At 35.3% G+C, this 22687-nt stretch overlaps 1 long non-coding RNA gene across 1 annotated transcript; it reads left to right on the top strand.

Annotated features, from left to right (window-relative positions):
• Positions 1–1105: 1105 nt before the first annotated feature.
• On the top strand, positions 1106–1840 carry LOC116109654. The gene is made up of 3 exons (XR_004124791.1): positions 1106–1327; positions 1513–1610; positions 1776–1840. It is a non-coding gene; the product is annotated as an uncharacterized LOC116109654 (long non-coding RNA).
• Positions 1841–22687: the final 20847 nt, after the last annotated feature.

Genomic DNA, 22687 nt, shown 5'->3' on the forward strand with positions numbered 1-22687 from the left:
TGCTGGAGAACGTGGTGGCTATATTCATGGGCGAGGCGGTCACTTGGCCATTGCTATTGTTAGAAATTTTGAAACGAATGCTTAGTTTTTATACGCCAACTCTGTGTTATATGTTATGGATTGAAGTCCAAGTTTCTATGGTGCTATTAGAAATAGGTTATGTTGAAATTTTTGAAAAGTAGACTAAGGTAATTTATCTGAATGGTCGTACTTTGTTTTTATGTATGAAAGTACCTATTTAGCAAATCACCATTCATTCTTGCTGTTCTAAAATCAGTTATTAATTTGGAAAGTTATGCTTCTATTTTTCATAATATAATGTCTTTGTCTCATTTTCAATCTAATAGTCTGATGGGTCAATTTGGATTGGTGGGTAATTATAGGTATACGTTACAGTATGCCAAATATGCCATAACTTTGTGGGGGCTAGGCTGGCTACAGTTAAAGCCTGTGTTGTGTGGATGATATGAATCATTCCTGCCATTATGTGAGTCTTTAAAGTTTTTTAAATTTATTTGTAGTTTACTACATGAATTTATCATTATTGAAACAGGTATTGGATGCGACAGATAATGAACCTTGGGGTCCTCATGGCACTGCATTGGCTGAAATAGCACAGGCCACTAAGAAATTGTTAGTTTGTGTAAACTTTTTGCAACTATTGATGTATTTTTAAAGAATGATATCTTTATTTTGCAATTAACTGATTAGTTACTATGTCTGATAGCTCTGAATGTCAGTTAGTAATGAATGTTCTGTGGACAAGATTGGGTGAAACTGGCAAGGACTGGCGTTATGTTTACAAGGTAGCATATTCCTTCATTATTGCAGTATCAACCTAAAGATTTGTATATAAAAAATCTTTTAATATTAAGAGCTGCTGACTGGACAAAGCTTGAGTTTGTGCAGGTATTTATGGTTTTCTGGTATTGAATTCCTTGAATGTAGCGTTACACGATACTTAATTGTGTTATTTTTTGAGGTTTTGCAGCTTCGTGGAGACGGTTCTCAAGCAGCATTTCCAGAATTAGTGCAAGAAAACCGAATAATTTATGTTCTTCATGCAAATGAAAATGTGGACCTTCTAAATTTATGATAAAAGAGTGTTCTTTGGTGTTTTCTATTTTATCTCTGGATCTGATTCAGATCTGTGAAATTTCCTATTGGATCTTTAAAATTTTGGCTGCTATTTTAATTTTTTTTTTTTTTTAAATTGTTTTTGGTTATATATGTGTTTTACCTGGGCGTCAGTAATGTACGGGATCTTTCTATACATCAATTGCTCCGCTGTTCACTGGAGTCTCGGTGTACACATCAGCTTCGTTAGGTAATATTTATGTTCTTCATGCAAATGAAAATTGGGGCCTTCTAAATCAGATTTATGATAAAAGAGTGTTCTTTGGTGTTTTCTATTTTATCTCTGGATCTGATTCAGATCTGTGAAATTTGCTATTGGATCTTCAAAATTTTGGCTGTTATTTTATTTTTTTTTTAAATTGTTTTTGGTTGTAGATGTGTTTTACCTGGGCGTCAGTAATGTACTGGATCTTTCTATGCATCGATTGCTCCACTGTTCACCGGAGTCTCGGTATACACATCAACTTTGTTAGGTAATATAGCTGTTATTATTCCGATCTCTATTTTTTTTTTTTTTTTTTTTTTGTCTTCTTCCAAATGCCCCTTTGTTGCTGTTCTCCTTTAGAAATATGTTTATTAGTTTTGCATTCATGATCTTTTTTTTTTTTTCACATTATGTTTGTTCATTGTTTCATCAGGATTGAGTACTGGTGGCCTATTTCAGCTCAAAATTTTCAACTTCCACAGTAGGCGAATCCAAGGTAATGTTAAACACCTTTTTTCATCGTTGACAATTGTTTTAAACATCACTAATCACGTTAAGATTGTGTATTTGCAGGCGTAAAGGGAGGGAACTTAGAAATTTTCTTTTAATGATGAGAAGCGTGAAAAGAATGTACCTTTGGTTAAGATGTGTGGGATTATCAGCTAAAGATGCTGCTATAGCAGCAGAAGCTGGTGCTAATTTATTGGAATGATTATTTGGCCAAACTCCAAGTGGTCAGTTTCACCTGCAGTTGCTAAAGAGATTTCAAAAGTTTCAAGAGAATATGGGGCAGAGCCTGTTGGGGTGTTTGGATGATGATGCAGAGACGATATTGAGAGCTGCTAACTAGGCAAAGCTTGAGTTTGTGCAGGTATATATGGTTTTCTGGTATTGAATTCCTTGAAACTTTTGATGGGAATCGACCAGATAACCATCCTTTACCCAAGAATACTTTTTTCTATGCTAAGCTGCTACTGAATTGAATTGCTGCTGAATGAATTGCTATGGTTATTGTTGTTTTTCTATGCTAAACTGCTGCTGAATTGAATTGTTGAGGTTAATTGATTGTCTATGCTGAGCTGTTGTTGATTTGAATGATTGAGGTTTATGTTGAGATTCTCTACTGAGTGTTTATGGACAGAGTGTTTATGCTGCTGAGGAAGAGGGTGTTTGTGTATGATGATGCAGAGACGATATTAAGAGCTGATGAGTGGGGAAAGCTTGAGTTTGTGCAGGTATGTATGTTTTTTTGCTATTGAATTCCTTGAAACTTTTGATGGGAATCGACCAGATAACCATCCTTTACCCAAGAATACTTTTTTCTATGCTAAGCTGCTGCTGAATTGAATTGCTGAGGTTATTATTGTTTTTCTATGTTAAACTGCTACTCAGTTGAAATGCTGAGGTTAATGTTGATTGTAATGACTGAGGTTACTGTTGAGATGGTGTTTATGGGCAGAGTGTTTATGCTGCTGAGGAAGAGTTGTTGCCAGTTGCCAGATTTTTCTGCTGTAAGTGTTGTTGCCAGTTGACAGATTTTTCTGCTGAAGAGTTGTTGCCAGGTGTGATAAGAACGGCGATGGGTTGCTATCAGAGGAGGTATAGGAGGTGAGGACTCATTATATATGCGTAACCAATGAATTGTCCTTAATTTATTTCTTCAATTATTCGGTGCTATTACAATTTAAAATTTCTCATAATTTTTATGGATAAAGGTCATAGTCTTGAGTGCCTCTGCAAATAAGCTCTCAAATTCTTAAAGATAACGTTGCAGCATATGCAGCTTTCATCATGGAAAAGGTAGATCCTGACCTTAAGGGATATATAGAGGTTAGCATTTTGAAATGAATAAGTTCACAACTATTATATATATACATACATATTCTTTTCTAACTTACTATATTTTTACAATTTGTTTTACTTTTAATTGAACAGATGTGACAACTAGAAATTCTACTACGAGGAATTGTCTCGGATGATGGCAACAAGGTGCGCCATAGCAACTAAGGCAATTGCCTTAGGCGTCCCCTTAAGTTAAGGCATTTAAAATATATATTTAGTCATTTTTTAAATTTAACTCAATCTTCTTCTTGAATTAAGGCTAATATATCTATATTCTATCTTTAAAATTAGACAAAATTAATATTACTCTTTAAATATCAGTGATCTTGATAGGCTATTTAGGTTAAAATTCTATATTTACACGCTCCATTTTATAATAAATAGTATAATTTAATATAATTGTCTAATTAATTTTTTTTAAAACTTTTCCTTTTATAAAAATTTAACATTTTAGGCTTTCTTATGGAAAATAAAGGAGATACCTTTCAAAGTTTTTTTCTTCATAATATCATTCAAAATTATACATAGTATTAATATAATCATTTTCTAATGTGAATGTTATAAATCTCAAGACATTGCTACTTAATATATATATATAAAATCTAAAAATATTTTAAATATAACAAAGTAAAATATATATATTTTTCCTGACATTTTAATCATTTTTTTTTTCCATATATAGTATTCTCTTAATAATAAAAATTCTTAGTTATAAAATTAAATATATGAAGGTCTAAATTCAAAAGTTTTGCTCAAGTCCCACAATAGTCACGGTCATCTTGAATTTCATAAAATATCTCAAGGATGCAATGTAATATAATCTAAATTAAATGTTTTTGTGTGTATAAAGAGAGGAACGTGATTTAATTTGTAAGGGTAGTAGATTGTAACATTAGGTGTGTATGTTGGCATCGTTTTGATATGAGTCTTTGCAACTTTTTATTTAAAGGTGAATGAACAAATCATCATTTTGAGAGTTTCTCTTGAAAGTTATCTAGATTTCTAATGTGTGGATTAAAAAGGTTATATCTGATTCAAAATTTTTAAGTTTAAAACTTCACTTGAACATTCTTACTTTCTCTTTCTAAACTACCCATTCATTTTTTAAAAACCAAGGTTATTGTGTTGTACGATGATCAATATTTGTTGCCAGATTTTTGTGCACAATGTTTATGCTGCTGAAACATACGGACTAAAGTAATAAGAAGAAATGTTCATGATAAACCACACAAGATAAACACTACAGTCATATTTGAACGAATCGGCAACAATACCAAAAGACAAAGCAAACGAGGATAGAAACTAATATAGGAATTTCAAAGAAATGATAAAAGGGAAATGAAGAAAATCCTAAATAAATAGTAACCCAATTTTCAAGCAAATTGTCCGGTTCACAAAACATTAATTATACAATTTAATATTATTTATTTGGATTAAATGGGTATACATTGACATGTAATATTTATATGAAATTAATATTCTTTATTACTTTAATTATTAATTGAACATTATATTAAATATTATCACAAATATTTTCTAATTTATTATTTTAGTCGGTCCTAGGATACTATTGATATTGTATAATTTTTAAATTATGTTAGTATATTTTGTAATTTATAATTAACATAATTAGGAGATTCAGTATAACATTTACAACCTATATAATGTCTGTACAATTATAATAGATCTCAACCAATTGAAATATCTAATTTTTTAAACAAACATGGTGTGAAAACAACTTTTTTAAGCCTACCGCACAACGTGCGAACCTTTCAACTTGGGTAATCAACCCTTGCATAAAGATGATGCCTATAAAGGGAATGAAATTTTGCTTTCATATGAATAACCCCAAACACATCATTGGTTCCTTCCTAACTTTCATTGTAAATTTTCTAACTAACATAATTAGGAGATTTAGTAGATCATTTTCAACCTATACAATGTATGTATCTTTATAGTAGATAATCAACAAATTAAAACATCCAATTATTCAAACAAACTTGGTGTTAAAACTAATTTCTTAAGCAACCCGCGCAATGCGCCGGACTTTCCTCTGGCTTTATATAATCACACCTTCCATCAAAGTGTGCAGTTAATAGAAAAAACCTCTCTATAGACCAATAAGATTTTAGCACATAAAATAATTATTAAACCAAAGTTATACTTTAACAAACAAACAAACATAATATATAAAATTTAAGGCACGTGGGCCATTAAATAAAAATCTAACATTTAGTTGCAAATTGTGTTTCTAAAAATCTTTTATTATAAATTAAATTTGATTTGGCAACCAAAATTTTAGTTGTAAGTATAACCAACTTATTATTGTTGTGGAATAAACATATTTGTCAACCTTATGTGTTGTGTGTGCACAACAGTTTGTGCTTATACACTCGCTTCAGATATTTGCAACCCAGCACAAGTTGCATGTCTGATAAAGTGGAAAATATATTTGTTTATCTTTGTCTCTAACTTTTTAAGATTTTTTACATGTGTCATATTATCCTAAAGTGGTCCTAGGGAATAAAGTTATCTTTTCTGATTTGTTTTGTGGTCCAAACCAAAAGAAGGAATACTTTCCTTATTTAGACAAACATAGGTCAGCCCCTTGTTGGTTGACGTGACACATATGTGTTGAGCAAGCTATATAACATTCTCTTCTTGCGTATTTGAATCTAACCTTTTGATCTTTTATTTCCTTGTACTATGAAATTTCTTAAAGTATTCTTTCTCTTAAAAGGTTCATAGGTTCATTTACACTTCGTGCCAAAACCTCACCATATCTTACATTGTCTTGATGGCACTTGGAACATGGTTCCTTTGCTTTTGCTGATGTTGATGTTGGTGCGTGGCGTTAGTGTTTGAAGCTTGGTGGTTCACAAGCTGTTCTCGGGTGTGTTACCAGAGTGAAGAATGTCTAAGGAGTTTCAACATGTTAAGGATTTAAAGTGTGGTGTTAAGTGTAAAGTTGAACAGAGAGTTCTTTTTATTGTATCTTAGATCAACTTTGAACTATATCTTGTAATGTGTTTTTAACTTAGTGGATTGCTTCGATCTGGACAAGGTCCCATGGATGTATGCTAAAAGCGGATTTTAGCCGAACCATGTATATGACAGTGTTCTTTACTTTCTGCACTTGTGTTTGATGTGTTTAAATCTGAATTCTCTTAATCAACTTAGTAATATTTCTGCTGCACTTAAAATGGATAACCATACACTAAAGTGAGTAAACAAACTTCCCAACAAGTGGTATTAGAGCTTGTTCTGATAAGTTGCTTCAATTGATCCATACCCATTTTGGTTGTTTTTGTGTGCATCTGTTTGGTCTTGTGTTTGGACGAAATATATTCTGTGTTGCGTTTTATTTTAGATCTGCTACGTGTCTGTGTGTGCACCACCGTTTGCTGTGTTAGCATCTGTTTGATTGGTTTTTGTCATGAGTTTCTTTACTGAAGGAGGGTCTGCTCATAGACTACCCTTGTTAGAAGGACCTAACTATTACACATAGAGACCTAGGATGCGTGCTTTTCTTAAGTCTATTGATGAAAGAGTCTGGTCCACGGTTGTGAATGGTTGGACAACCTCGGTTATTGTTGAAAATGAAGTGTTTAGACCAAAACTGATGACTAGTTGGACTACTGATATGTAATGTTCTCTCTCTCTCTCTAGCTAGTATACTCGTAAAATAACAATAAAACTCATTAAATGAATGTGTGGCTCTAGAATCAATTAATGCATAAAGGGGAACTGAGTGGATAATAATTGACCGGTAACTGCGGATGGGCTAGCTTCAGCTTCACTCTGAGCTACTGTAAACACCCGAGCATTGGTACCTTTAGGTGTTTGCGCTGTGGGTGCAGGAGGGGCTTTACAATCTTTCATCATATGCCCTGGCTACCGTCATCTATATCATATATTTCAGCCCAAATCTCTAAGACACTCCCCAGAACGATTTCTTCCACATTTTTGACATTGGGGAACTTTAACAGTTCTCGGCCTTTTATTCTGCCAATCCCTCATATTCTTCTCGAGTTGAAATCTTTTCTTATTTCTCACCTCTCTATTAGTGGGGGCATTAGCTCTATCTCTCTGTGGAGCAGGAGGTGGAACACTAAGGGCTACTGCTGATGGAGTTACTGGGGTTAGCTTATTCACAAATATTTCTGCACGTAAGGCTTGTTCCAAAGCTTCACTGTATGTCTGAGGGGGCTGGGCATTGGCCATCACATCTCGGGCTATTTCTGGTTTTAGCCCATGCACGAACTTATCCCTCCTCAATTCTGGTGTACTCACTACACTTGGCGCAAACCTTGCCAGGGAATTAAATTTCACCAAATATTCTTTCACTGAGCTAGTCCCTTGTTGCAAACTAATAAACTCCTAGACCTTTTAATGAACTCGATCAACTGTTTTATATTCTGCCTCAAACAATCTTCTGAAATTTCCCTAAGTCATCGAGGCTATATCACGAGTATCCTCTATCAATTCCCACCATATACGGGCATCATCCCTAAACAGAAAGCTTGCATACTGAATCTTCTCCCGATCTGTCATAGGAAAAAGTGCCGCCGTACGCTCCACAGATCTAAACCACTCTTCTGCCACTATTGGGTCCGTCGTACCCCTGAATTCTGACGGCTGATGTTGACTAGATAACCCATATATCGACTCAATACGATGCTGCACTATCGGAGGTACTGACCTCTCTCTCTCCTTAATAATGGTTGGTATAATAACTGTGGTCTCAACTCTCTCTAGTATCGATCTCCCCTAATTTTCTCCCAAGACTTGCTATATAATATTACGGATCCTCGCTTCATCTAGGATAGGGGGAGTAGATTCTGAAGGGTTAGAAGGTTCACCCGTACTCATTGCCTTCTTATTGCTTGCTCGAGTTCTACGTCTCATCTACATAACACCAACACTTATAGTCAACTCAATTAACTCATTTACTACAAATAAGGAAAGAAATAACTTACGATGGTCGACTACGGGACGTCAATGCGGCGAGAGAGGCACACTGTCAAATCCCAAAACCTTTGCTCTGATACTAAAAATGTAATGTTCTTTCTCTCTAGCTAGTATACTCGTAAAATAACAGTATAACTCACTAAATATATATAAGAAAATATACATGTAGATGAGTATAAAATAATGGGCCCATGTCTAATTTTTCTTTATATACAAATCTTTACATAATATAATACAGTCACAAAACAACAACTCGATAGCGTTGCCAAACCCTTCTGCTTCTTGACATTCCAAGCGACCGCATCTCACCTACTACCTGCAAAAACATTGAAAACAACGGGATGAGCACTCATTGCTTAGTAAGTAAACCCGCTATACTACTCTTCTCTCTCCGTTGCTTATATTCTGAATTTCTTTCCTTACATCACACTTCTCTATTCTTCTCTGTTCTTTCTCAATTTCTAATTTCTCACTACTCATGATAGTAGGCATGATATCATGCATAGGTATGATGAAAATGCACAAATGCATAGGATGTGCATTTTCTTTTTCTATTTTTCTTATTCTGTTTTCTGTTTCTTTATTTCTTTCTGTTCTTTTCTATCTTTTCTATTCTTTCTTTCTTTTTGTTCTTTTCTTTCTTTCTTGCCGATCGGACTCATTGAGGCATGGATTTGGAACTCTGGCCATGTGAGTGTATTCTCTAATTCTAGGTATAGTCCTCATCCACATGCACTTCTAACGGACTGTACAATTCTTCTTTCAGATTCTGAGGCCGCTCACTAAAGGCGACATGCATGCGAGGCTATGTCACTCACAGGTTTCCCATCGCAACAACCTTATCTTCTTTTATCTTTTCACTTCTTTAAATAAAAATTCAGATTTGAACTTCTTTAATATTTCTCATTTCTTTCTATTTGTTCTTTAACTTTAATGTTCATTATTGCTCTTTAATGCTCTTATGAGTATGTATGCATGTAGATGGGCTCATGCTTATTATTCTTTCTAAATTCACATGTTTGGATGCAATAATGCAATATGGAATATAAACATGTCATTCTCTACCATCTACAAACTGATCTCAATATAACAAATAATCATACTCATACATGCACTTCTCTTTGACATTTCATCAAACAATTTATATGCACACATCAACTCTAATTTGGCTACACTTCTACATCTCTTCTAAGCCACCAAAATTTGGAATAAAACACACCAAGATTAACGTCAAACCTGTCCAGGATTCACACTCCATAAATTCTCTCCCAATTCTTCCATAATTCATCCAAACTCTCATCAAACATAAAGTACACAAACACTACTTCTCATGGATAAATTCTAACCATTATTCAACATCCATTCCATCAACAATTCTTCATATATAAGCACATATCCTATTCTTCTCGACAATTAAAAGAGTATGAGACAAGATACCCTACACATGATCTAGAGTTGGCTGCTGTAGTTCTTACACTGAAAATATGGAGGCATTATTTGTATGGAGCAAAGAGTAACATTTATACGGATCATAAGAGCTTGAAGTACTTCTTCACCCAAAGAGAGCTGAATATGAGGTAGAGGAGATGGCTGGAGTTGGTAAAAGATTATGATTATGAATATGAAATTAAGTATCAACCTAGAAAAGCCAATGTAGTAGCTGATGCCTTGAGTAGAAAGGCCTACTTGTCTCAACTAACAAGACAGAAAGAGTTATTGGGAGAGTTGATAAAGGACCAGATAAAGGTGATACCGGGAAGGCTTGCCAGGTTAGACATTCAGCCTACTTTGCTGGAAGAGATTAAAGAAAAACAATTAAGTTGTTGATGAGTGGTGTTAGAAAATAAGTCAGCAAGTGATTGAGGGCAAGATATCAGAATTCCACCTGTTAGATGGTGTCCTCTGTTTCCGAAATCGTATATGTATTCCCCAAGATGTTGAGTTGAAGAGAAAGATTCTTTCAGAGGCTCATGATACACCATATACTGTTCATCCTAGAGGAACCAAGATGTATCAAGATTTAAAGCAAAGTTATTGGTGGCCAGGTATGAAGAGAGATGTTGGAGATTATGTAACTAAGTGTATAGTTTGTCAACAGGTGAAAGCAGAACACCAAATACCATCAAGTTTGCTTCAGCCACTCAGCATTCCTGAATAGAAATGGGAAAGTATATCAATGGATTTTATCATAGGCCTTCCGAGAGTTCAAAAGGGGTATAATGCGATATGAGTGATAGTAGACAAATCAACGAAATCAGCCCATTTTCTTCTAGTAAAAGATAGCACTACCTCAGATCAGTTGGCCTAGATCTATGTCAAGGAGATAGTCAGACTCTATGGTGTGCCCAAGACCATAGTGTCAGATAGAGATTCCAGATTTGTTTCAGCTTTCTGGACCAGTCTACAGAGAAATTTGGGTACTAGATTGGCATTTAGTACAACATACCATCCTCAGACAAATGGCCAGACTGAGAGAACAAATCAGATACTTGAGGACATGTTGAAGGCATGCTGTATGGATTGTAGAATGACTTGGCATGAGATGTTACCTTTGGTGGAGTTTGCCTATAATAACAACTATCAGTCTACAATTAAGATGGCTCTTTATGAAGCCTTGTATGGTAGACGATGTAGATCTCCATTGCATTGGGATGAGGTAGGCGAGAAAGATGAGTTACATACTGCTCTTGGGCCAGAGATAACTTAGAAAATGATAGAAGATATCCAGTTGATTCGACGTTGAATGAAGCAAGCTCAAGATAGACAAAAGAGCTATGTAAATTTAAAGAGAAAAGACATGGAATTTGCAATGGGTGATAAAGTGTTTATTAAAGTTTCCCTCTACAAGCGGGTCATACGTTTTGGCGGTAAAGGAAAGTTAGCACCTAGATACATTGGCCCATTTGAAGTGTTGCAACTTGTTAGAAAGGTAGCTTATAAGTTGGCGCTACCACCTAATATGGATAGGGTGCACAATGTGTTCCATGTTTCGATGCTTCGAAGATATGTCAATGATCCCTCCCATATACTAAAGAAGAAGTGGACTTAGAAGATAATATCGTTTATGAGGAGCCACCAGTACAGATCTTAGACAGAAAGATTAAAGAGCTCCGAAACAAAAGTATTCCACTCGTCAAAGTCCTATGGAGGAATCATAAGATAGAAGAAGCAACATGGGAGGTAGAGCAAAATATGCGGAACCACCATCCATCCTGAGTTGTTCGTTTGAATTTCGAGGATGAAATTCTTTTTTTTTTTTTTGGGGGGGGGGGGGATTGTAACGCCCACATCGAGGTACGTAGCTTTACTTATGCCCTAATACTTTTAGTTGAATGTTGTTAAAGTTATCTTGAACAAGTGTGAAGAAAATTCCCTAAAATTTTATTAGGGGCAAAATGGTCTTTTCACTCATAATTAGTTGAAAAAGTGGGAAGTAAAAAGAAGTAGAATAACATGGAGAAGTTAATAAAAATGAGGGCATTATGATAATTGACTAAGGGACATAGATGAAATTTCATAGAAAGTGCAAGGGTAAAATGGGAAACTATAAGTAATATTTTGTTATATTAAGAGTTAAAGAATGAAACCCTAGCCATTTCTTCTCCTCCTTTCACGCCACCTTCCACCCAAGTTCTCTCAAATTTCTTCAATCATTTTTCAAGGAAATTCATAGATCTTGGTTCATTTTTAGTGGAATTTCAATCTCAAGCATCCTTAGGTAAGATCCTTGCACTAAGATGTGAGATTTAATTTTTAAAGTGTTGAATTCCTATGATTTGTGTTCATAGGATTTAAGAGAAAGAGAGTTGGATCAAGGAAGACTACTAAAGTGTTGGATTGCTCACATCTAAGGTAAGTAAATCCAACCCTAGTTATGATTGGAGTAAACTTGTGTAGAGAACTTCCTTTATGCATGTATGTGAATATGAAGAATTGTTGATGGAATGGATGTTGAATGATGGTTAGAATTTATCCATGAGAAGTAGTGTTTGTGTACTTGATGTTTGATGAGAGTTTGGATGAATTATGGAAGATTTGGAATAGAATTTATGGAGTGTGAATCCTGGACAGGTTTGATGTTAATCTTGGTGTGTTTTATTCCAAATTTTGGTGGCTTAGAAGAGAGGTAGAAATGTAGCCAAATTAGAATTGATGTGTGCATATAAATTGTTTGATGAAATGTCAAAGAGAAGTGCATGTATGAGTATGATTATTTGTTATATTGAGATGAGTTTGTAGATGGTAGAGAATGACATGTTTACATTCTTCCCATTTTACCCTTGCACTTTCTATGAAATTTCATCTATGTCCCTTAGTCAATTACCATAATGCCCTCATTTTTATTAACTTCTCCATGTTATTCTACTTCTTTTCACTCTCCACTTTTTCAACTAATTATGAGTGAAAAAACCATTTTACCCCTAATGAAATTTTAGGGAATTTTCTTCACACTTATTCAAGATAACTTTAACAAATTCAACTAAGGGTATTAGGGCATAAGTAAAGCTACGTACCTCGATATGGGCGTTACATGATGAGTTAACTCTTGCAAACTATAACTCTAAAGTCATTCATGCTCTTTTCAATTCTATTAATGTTAACCAAATGAAAGTCATAGCTAATTGTGAGCTTGCCAAAGATGCTTGGGATGGGCTTCAAGTTAAGAATCAGGGAACTAGTGTTGTTAAAAGAAATAGGCTTAGAAAACTTGTAACTGATTTTGAAAATTTGAACATGTATGATGATGAGACTATAACTGACTTTTATGGTAGAGTATGTGATATTTCTAGTGAATGATTTTCTTTGGGAAGGACATATTCTAATGCTGAACTTGTCAAGAAGGTTCTTTGCTCTCTACCTCGAAGGTTTATGTCAAAAGTGACCACCATTGAAGAATACAAAGATGTGGATGCCATAGACATTGATGAACTCATTGGCTCTCTCCAAACCTATGAACCAAATCTGAAACATTGGGATAAACAGAAATCGAGCAAAGGTTTGGCTCTCAAACATGAGGTTGATTCTGACCCTTTTGATGATTATGATTTTAGTTCATTGGATGATGAAAATTGTGCTTTACTTACAAAATTTTTTGCTAAGTTTCTTAAGAAAAACATGAAAAAACCTTTTGATAGTGGAACTGGCCGAAAACCTTTTGTGAAAAAGTCTTATGATCATTAAACCCTTGGTACCTTTTCAAAAAGATTTTCAAAAGATAGAGAAAATAAAAATAAAGGTATCAAGTGTTTTGGATGCGAGGGCTTTAGGCATATACAATCTGAGTGTGCTAACAACTGAAAAAGAAGAAAGGTAAGGCTATGGCTGCCACTTTGAGTGAGAGTGAGCATGATGAGAGTGATGATGATGATTTAGGTGATGATGAACATGTTCTTGCCTTTATCGTGAACCAAGAAGATGGTAAGAGTGAATGTTCAGATATCACTGTTGACATTTATGTTGAGCAACAAGAAGCTAATGATAAAATGTATGATCAATGGCTAAAGGCTATGAAATGTTGCAATCTCTTGGTATTGAGAATGCTACCTTGTGGAAACAAAAGAAAGCCTTGTCCGAAAAGATTGTTGTTCTTACTATTGAACTAAATGAGGCTAAGGCCACCATTGATAAGTTGAATGCAGTTTATCTCAAGCTTGATGAAGTCCTTGGTCAAGGAAAATCCTTCAGAGATCAATATGGTTTGGGTTTTAGTCTTGGTGCTAGCAAATCGAAAGCTGGTGCAAGCATGTTTGTGAAGGCCATCGAAACTCCTATTAAAGGTACTGCTGTGAAACAAGCTATAAAGATATCAAAAATTCATTCCTATTTGCCATTTTTTGTAACAGGAAAGGTCACATCAGACCTAAATGCTTCAGGTTTATTGCTTATTTGAAGAAAGTTCCTAAAAATTATAGTTTTGTTGCTAATGTAAATCATAATGCTAACTATGGTTTTCCTTACAAAAGAATTTGGAAACCTAAGGCTGATGTGAACTGTTTTGTGTCTCATACCTCTTTGCTTCATTTTAAAATGATCTTTGGTATCTAGAGAGTGGTTGTTCAAGGCATATGACAGGTAATAAATCTCTCTTGACTAAACTTAAATTAGTTGATAGTGGACATGTCACTTATGGAGATGGAAAGAAAGGTAAAATTCTTGGTGAAGGGTCTATTGTGGTTCTTGATTTTCCTGTTTTGAAAGATGTCTTACTTGTTGATGGTTTGAAAGCCAATCTGATTAGTATTAGTTAGATTTATGACAAAAATTTAGTTGTTCAATTCTCAAAGGACAAGTGTCAAATTTTGAATGGTAAAGGTGTATCTTTACTTGAGGGAAAAAGGTCAAATGACAATTGTTACTTGCTTTCTAACTATGTGACATGTTTTTTTTTTTAAAATAGATTCCACAAACTTGTGGCATGAGAAACTTGGTCACATAAACTTTAAGGATTTGGTAAGACTTTCAAAAAAGGAAGTGGTTAAACGGCTACTAAAACTTGAACCTCCAAAAGGTAATGTGTGTGGTCCATGTCAACAAGGTAACCAAACCAGAATATCTTATAAAGCTTTATCTAATCTTAATACCTCATGTGTTTTGGAATTACTTCATACGAACTTAATGAGTCCTATGCAAATCGAGAGTTTGGGAGGTAAGAGGTATGTGTTTGTTTGTTTTGATGACTTTTCAAGGTTTGCTTGGGTTGACTTCTTGTGTTAGAAATTTGATTTTTTCAATGCGTTTCAAAAATTAGATTAAAGGTTGCCTGTTGAGAAGAGTTCTAAGTCTACAAAGATGGTGAGAATTAGGAGTGACCATGGTAAATAATTTGAGAATGCTGATTTTGCCAATTTTTGTGATTTGTAGGGCATATTCCATGAATTCTCAGCACCAAAAACACCTCAACAAAATGGTGTTGTGGAGAGGAAAAACCGAGTGCTTCAAGAGATGGCTAAGGTGATGCTCAATGCCAAAAAGCTTCCTACAAGACTTTGGGCTGAAGCTATCAACACGGCCTGTCACATTTCCAACAGAGTTTATCTCAAAAAAGGTACCCTTCAAACTCCCTATGAGCTGTGGAAAGGTAAGAAACTTGATCTCTCTTACTTTCATGTGTTTGGATGCAAATGCTACATTTTGAATGATAGAGAGAATTTAGGTAAGTTTGATTCTAAGAGTGACAAAGGAGTTTTTATTGGATATTCTTCCAATAGCCATGCATTTAGGATCTATAACATGCGTTCTGAAGAAGTTTTAGAATCCATTAATGTTATGTATAATGATGCATAAGATTTTTTAGAATATTCACAAGAATGTGAAATTCAAGACATGTCTTCTCCTCGTGTGCCCACACAAGATGGTGTAAACACAACCGAATCTCTTGAACCTATGCCTTTTTCAAGTGTGTTTTCACCCACTTCTAGTGCTGCAGCAACTGGATCTGCTCCATGTAAAGATTCATCTTCTGATTCATTGTTGCAAAAATGAAAGGATAAAGCTAGTTGTTGATCTCTTTGATGAGATTATACAAAGAAGAAACCAAAGAAGAAAAGATCCACCAATGTGGATACAAAAGGCTCATCTTCCATTTAACCATGATTGGAGATCCAAATGAGGTAATGGTTGCAAGAAGGAGAAGACAAAATAAAATTAACCATCTTTGATATATGTCTCTTGCAGAGCCGAAGAATGCCAAGCAAGTATTGGAAGATGAAAATTGGATTGAGGCCATGCATGAAGAATTAGAACAATTTGAAAGGAATGATGTGTGGATTCTTGTGCCAAGACTTGAAGGAATCAACATAATAGGTACCAAATGAATTTTTAAGAATAAAACTGATAAGTTTAGTAATGTTTTCAAGAACAAAGCAAGGCTAGTAGCCTAAGGATATACTCAAGTGGAGGGAATTGACTTTGATGAAACCTTCAACACTATTGCTTGACTTGAGTCAATCCGCTTGCTGCTTGCTGCTTGCCTGCTGCCTCAAGATCAAATTGTTTCAAATGGATGTTAAAAACACTTCTTGAATGGTATGCTCACTAAAAAAATGTATGTTGAACAACCAATTGGCTTTCAAGACCCCCACCATCCCAATCATGTGTTTAGATTAAACCTAATCATGTGTTTGGATTGAAGAAAACACTTTATGAGTTAAAACAAGCCCCACGGGCATGGTATGAAAGGTTGGCAACTTTCCTTCTTAAGCATAACTATGAACGAGGTAATGCTGACAAAACCCTCTTTATCAAGCGTGTTAACAATAAAATCTTGTGTGCACAAATTTATGTTGATGATATTGTGTTTGGTTCTACATCTCATTCACATGCACTTGAATTCATTAGCTTTATGAAAAATGAGTTTGAGATGAGTATGATAGGGGAGTTGAATATGTTTCTTGGACTTCAAATTAAGTAATTGGAAAATTGCATGTTTGTTTCCCAATTTAAGTATGCTAGAAACATGTTGAAAACTAGAAAGTGCAAAGCATGCTAGAACTCCTATGAGTGCTACCCTTAAACTGTCCAGAGATGAACATAGTAAAAAGGTAGACACTAAAATGTACCGAAGCATGATAGGAAGCCTCCTTTACTTGATTGCAAGCCAACTTGATCTTTGTTTTAGTATTGGTGTTTGTGCTAGGTTTCAAGCTAACCCTTCTGAGTTGCACTTGAATGTAGTAAAAAGAATTATGAAATATGTTTCAGGTACGTGTGATTTTGGTCTTTGGTACTCATTTGATTCTAACAGTTGCTTGGTTGGATATAGTGATGCAGATTGGGCAGGAAGTTTGGATGATCGAAAGAGCACTTCGGGTGGATGTTTCTATCTTGGAAACAATCTTGTCACATGGTATAGCAAGAAGCAAAATGCCATCTCCCTATCCACTGTCAAGGTTGAGTATATTGCTACAATGAGTTGTTGCACTCAAATTTTATGGTTAAAGCAAATGTTATATGATTATGGTGTTGATCAAGATTGTGTGACAATTTTTTGTGATAACACAAGTGCCATTAACATCTCTAAGAATCCAGTCTAGCATTCTAGGACTAAGCACATTGATATAAGACATCATTTCATTAGAGAGTTAGTGGAGGAGAACATCATTGTACTTGCTCATGTGAACACAAAATCCCAATTGACTGATTTATTTACAAAAGCACTTGACTATGATACTTTTGTTTTCTTGAGGAAGTCTATTGGACTACTTCAACTTGAGTAGTTTTTTATTTATGTTGATGAATAAAGCATGAATACGCTACTTTTATTTTTTGCTTATCAAGTTCCTTGATCTGTGCTGGCACTCTAATTATCATTTGTTTTCTCTTTTTTGTGTGCTGACTCTGGTTTGTTGTGTCTACTAAGACTCTCTCTATAACATGACCTTATCTCATCATGAGTTGTTTATCCATTCTTGTCATCGTTATGAAAGAGCTACCTTGCCTTAACTGTGACAATCATTTTTGAGTAATTTTATGATTTGTGGAGACTCCTATATCTTGGAAAATCTACCATTAATAGGACTACCTTCTTGCAAGTGTGAAAGCTACATTTTGGTTATGTTTTCAGAGTTATTTGCCCCTTGTTCAAAATGAAAAGAAAAACGTCAAATCATTATCTTCTATACTAAAAAGAAAAATGAAAAATGAAGTAGGGCATAAGGGACGGGGGAGTTTCTCTTACAAAATATTATTTGACCAATATGTCATTCAACTTCCCTTTGAGGACACTATCACACACTTAGACAAGCTTTTGTGACTTTATTTCTTTTGTTTGTGATTAAGGAAGTGTTGTTTTGACTGCATTATGTTGACAACTTCCTTATGAGTAATTGTGCCTTTTAAGGTTGAAAAATTGATCTATTAGGATGTTCTGCACAGATTGACTGTCTTGACCTTCAAAAATTCATGTGAAGCATTTCATCATTTTTAATTTAATGTTTTTAAAATTGTTCAATAAAGTCAGGTTTTTTGAGAAATTTTGATGTCCTTTGGGATGTTGTGTGATCATACGATTGCCAGTATTCACTCACTCAGGATAGAGTTCTATTTTTAGTATAACTCTCTTTAGGGCTTAAGAATCACCACCTGCCATAAATGTTTGCCGTAAATTCTGTGTTTGCATCAGTTTTCACTAAAACCCTATAGCGTCGCCTCCTGTTTTTCATCTCTCACGATTCTTCTCTAAAATCTTCTCTAATTTTTGTTTTGTGTTTTTCTCTCATGGATTCAAGGAAGAAAACAATTGAAAACCCCAAAAGAAAAGCCATGGAAGAATCACTCAAAAAGGGTTTTCAGGCCTTGAAGAAATCTAGTCGCCAAAAGAAAAAGCTAACAAAAGAGCAATCCCCACCAGAGTCTGATTCTGCAACCCAAGAGGAATCCTATGAGGAAGAAACCAGCCGCTCATCCTCACTTGTCTCTTCCCTTGTTTCTAGTGACCACTAGGACTCGATGCACTCACCAGATGATTCAGTCCCTGCCTTACTAGAAAAATCCCCTTCGGCATCTGATAGCGCCTCAAACAACACTCCCATTGCTACCCTCAAATCTCACAACGCTATTCCTGTGAACGCTAGTCTATCAAAACTCCTGACTCTAGCAAAGATGGCAAAAAAGAAAAGGAAAGCAATCATGGAAAAAGCTTCAACTGGTAAAATCTCACTCTTTGTGTTGCCTACGGTCGAGAATAGGTTTAGAAATCACACTGTCAAGAAGACAATTGTGAGTGAGGCCAATGTTATATTAGAAGATTTTAATGAATTTCATGCTATGATAAAGAAGCGTAGATGGATTAATTTTGTCTAAGCTTTGACTACACCTATTCAAACTCTTGAGCAAGAGTTCTATGCCAATTTTGGCTTTGATAATGCTGACCCCAACTCTGATGAACATAATGACAAAATGTTTGTCAGGGGTCATTGGGTTCTCTTTAATGAAAAGGTTGTTAGGGATGCTTTAGGTCTAAAAAAGGTTAAGAAACCTTTTGATTTTACCAGTTTGGATTTAGATAAAATTGTCAAAGTTGTGACTAGTGGTTCAACTACAATATGCCCGAGAAATGGTTTTCTCCAACCTAGTTCCCTCACACCCTTTTATCGCCTATTGTTTAAAATTTCCCTAACCAATTGGTCTCCTTCAATGCACAATTCCACGATTAGGCCTGAAAGAGCTCAACTTCTTTATGGGATAGGACAAGGAAAGAAAATCAATTTGGCTGCACTCATTTTCACTAGCATTAGGGTGGCTACATAGTCCACACATGCCCTTTAGATTTTTCCTTTTCCTTCTTTCATTTATAGAATCATCTCCACTTACAAACCCAAATTCTATGAAGTGGAGCCTGTGCTGAAGTTAAAGACTGTCACCAAGAAGTCTTTTAGACAACCTCCAAGGAACATGCCTTCATCCTCCTCAAGTGAGCACATAAGGGCTAACACTTGGTAGTAAAAGCTTTTTGTTGCAATGTAGGACTTGGAGACTTCTATGGAGAATGTTCTCCAATATGTGATGATAAAGAAGAAGAAAGAATAAAAGCTTTTCTAAATTTTTACCCATTATTTGTACATACTAAACTAAACTTTATTTGTCCTTCACTTATTTTAGTTGAATAGGATAAACATCTAAACTACTAGGCTACAAATAAGGTTGCCATCCATTTAACAAAATCTACAAACATGATTGTCCACTCGATTAACAATTATGTGTACTGGCGTGCTGTCGTAGGCACCCAGAATTAAAACCTTCCGAACCTAACTACTAAACTGTAAATAGGGTAAGCAAGGGTCGATCCCACGAAGAGTGTCTAGCCGAATTTTCTTTGATGTGAAAAAGGCTGGGGGGTTTGTGTAAAAACAGAAAACAATCTCAGCAAAAACAAAAACAATTTAATTCGAATTCAATCAAAATGACGAACTTGGTCTCTGTCAACATCCACCATCGGAATCTTACAACTGATCATTGATGCAAAGATAATCAATTCACACATTGAATATTCACCGTTGGAACTAATTTCCTATCTCTCCTTAATTGTAATTAATCAGGAAACAAGCGATCCTAATTAATCTTACCCCTAAACAACCCTAGACAAGCGCTCAAGATTTAATCTAGTGGCAGCCTTAAGAATTAGAGAGATCGATGAAGCTAAACAACACAAACACAAGCGGTTGTATTTAATTTAGTTGAATGTTCTTCGTAAGGTTACTAATTCCTGACGCAGCAAATTACTAACCCTAATTGCTTCACAAGTTGGAGGGATCAAACAATTACGGATTTGATATCAAACTTAGCAGTAGATTTCAACAAATAATACACTAGTAGGCCTCCTAGTAATTAAATGCATCAATCATGAAAATATGCACAGAATAACATTCAATACTCAAACATGAATTTAACACTAAAAACAGAAAGATCTCACAGTTTATTTGATTCCGAGGTTTCCGTTTCCTTCGACCAAGTTACAAAAATCAGCCACTCATGGCCATAAACAAAAACTCCAAAAAAGAAAAAAAATTCCAGAAAAGAAAAGAGAGAGAGGCGTGGTCCTTAAAACCTAATCTGATCTCCCTTTTAAAATCCAATTTTAGAATTCGAATCCCACTCAATCTCCTAAAAGAAATATTCTCCTATCCTAAAATAACATTAATCCTAATTTAATTCTAATTGGAAATAAAATAAAATAGAGTCCTAATAAAATAGGAAAGTGGTGTTTCCAGCTGTAATTTTCGTGCAGCATGTATGTCTTCAAAACGTGCAATAATAGACTGACTTGCATAACAAGTCAGAACGCTCCAGGACGTCAGCAATGCAGGTGCGTCAACTTCAAGCTCAATTAAAACCTTTATTCAGCCAGTATCTCTAAAAACTCAAAACATGAAAGTTTTAGATCTCTTTCTTAGCGTTCCAGAAAATTTTGAATCATCTCAATCGGAGCACGGATGAGAGAATTATGCCCAGAATACAAAGCAGTGGCAAAACTGTCTGAATTCCCCTAATTAATTCCTTTTTTCAATTAAAACCTCCTTTTGCTTCCTAAACCAAAATAAAGCAATAATGAGTACAATTAGGAAACAAATACGTATAAAAGACTAAACATTAAGGGGGTTAAATATGACATTTTGCATTCCCATCATGTACTACGTTTGCGATGGAAATGACAGGCTAGTCGATCTCCATGAGAGGACGTGTACATGTAGGAAGTTCAATTTGTCGCACTCTATGATGCGCATTTGATGTAAGATAACTTGTGTTTGTGCAGTGATTAATGACGAGATATGAATTTATTCCATTACAGCTTTTCCTTAATTTATGCATGTGAGATCAAGGAATGATTACAGTTTCAATCAATCACCTTAATCCTTGGGATTGATTGAATTAATCCAGTTTTGTAATTCATTGTAATTAATTATTTTTCCTATTTTACATTTACAAGAATTATATATATTGGCCATTGTATAGGCTTACAAAGATATATAGAAAATACTAATTCTACTCTCTTCTCTTTCTCTTTGGCATACTTTAGCAGTGTCTTTATCCAGAATTGCTTCCCTTGCCTATCTCTTTCTTGATTTCTTACATGGTATCAGAGTACCGACAACCAGCTTCCGCATCAATCTGACCTCTCTTTTCTATCCCTGAAATCAAACAGATTCTTGGTTAGTATTTGTTTTCTCTTTTCCTCCTATTACTGTCAAAATCTATCAAATTCCAAAATGGAAAACAATACAAACACAGAAAACCCAATCACTACACATGGCCCAACCAGCACAGAAAGCCCAAACACCACACACGCCTTAATCACACAATCAAGACCTAATCCAGCCCATAAACAACCAAGGCCTAATCCAGCCCATATATCAAGACCTGACCTGACTCTTTACCCATTTGGAATGTCGGGTTCCTTTTCTGATTCAAGGCTTAACCCAGTTTGACTCCCAGGTTCTTTCCCTCAACTGGGTCAAGATCCAAACACCAATCCCTACCGATATCCTTTTCACCTTGTACCTGCCGCCGGCAGCAATCGCCCTGAACCAGGCGATATGCTCTTCTACCTAGTGGCAGATGGTCCCAAATTAGTCCTTATCAAACAAGTTTTCACAGGATCTAAAAATTATGTCTCCTAGTCACGAGACTTCTGACGAGCTCTTATTACAAAGGACAAGGATCTTTTCTCGATTGGGCTTTCCAGCTGCTGCCTCAACCACACCTTTAACGCTATTGGAACCGCTGCAACATTTTGGTTAGGTCTTGGATTAGCAATTGTCTCTCACCAGAAGTGGCAGCAGGGCTCCCACCAACAGAAATGGTCGCTGAGATAGGGGCAAATATATGGGAGATGTAAGGAAAGTTGGACTTGGCCAAGACTTTCACACTCCAACAACGCCTCATCGAACTCAAATAGGGGAACCAAACTGTCACCACTTATTTTAATCGGCTCTCCACCATTTGGAACGAGTTGGATGATGCTGAAGAGACCCTTGAAGGCTTGCCAGAGACTCTTCAACAATACCAGCAAATTAGAGATTGTGACAAACTGTTGCA

Source organism: Pistacia vera, unplaced genomic scaffold, assembly GCF_008641045.1.
Source record: "Pistacia vera cultivar Batoury unplaced genomic scaffold, PisVer_v2 Contig587, whole genome shotgun sequence".
In the NCBI taxonomy this organism is placed as follows: Eukaryota; Viridiplantae; Streptophyta; class Magnoliopsida; order Sapindales; family Anacardiaceae; genus Pistacia; species Pistacia vera.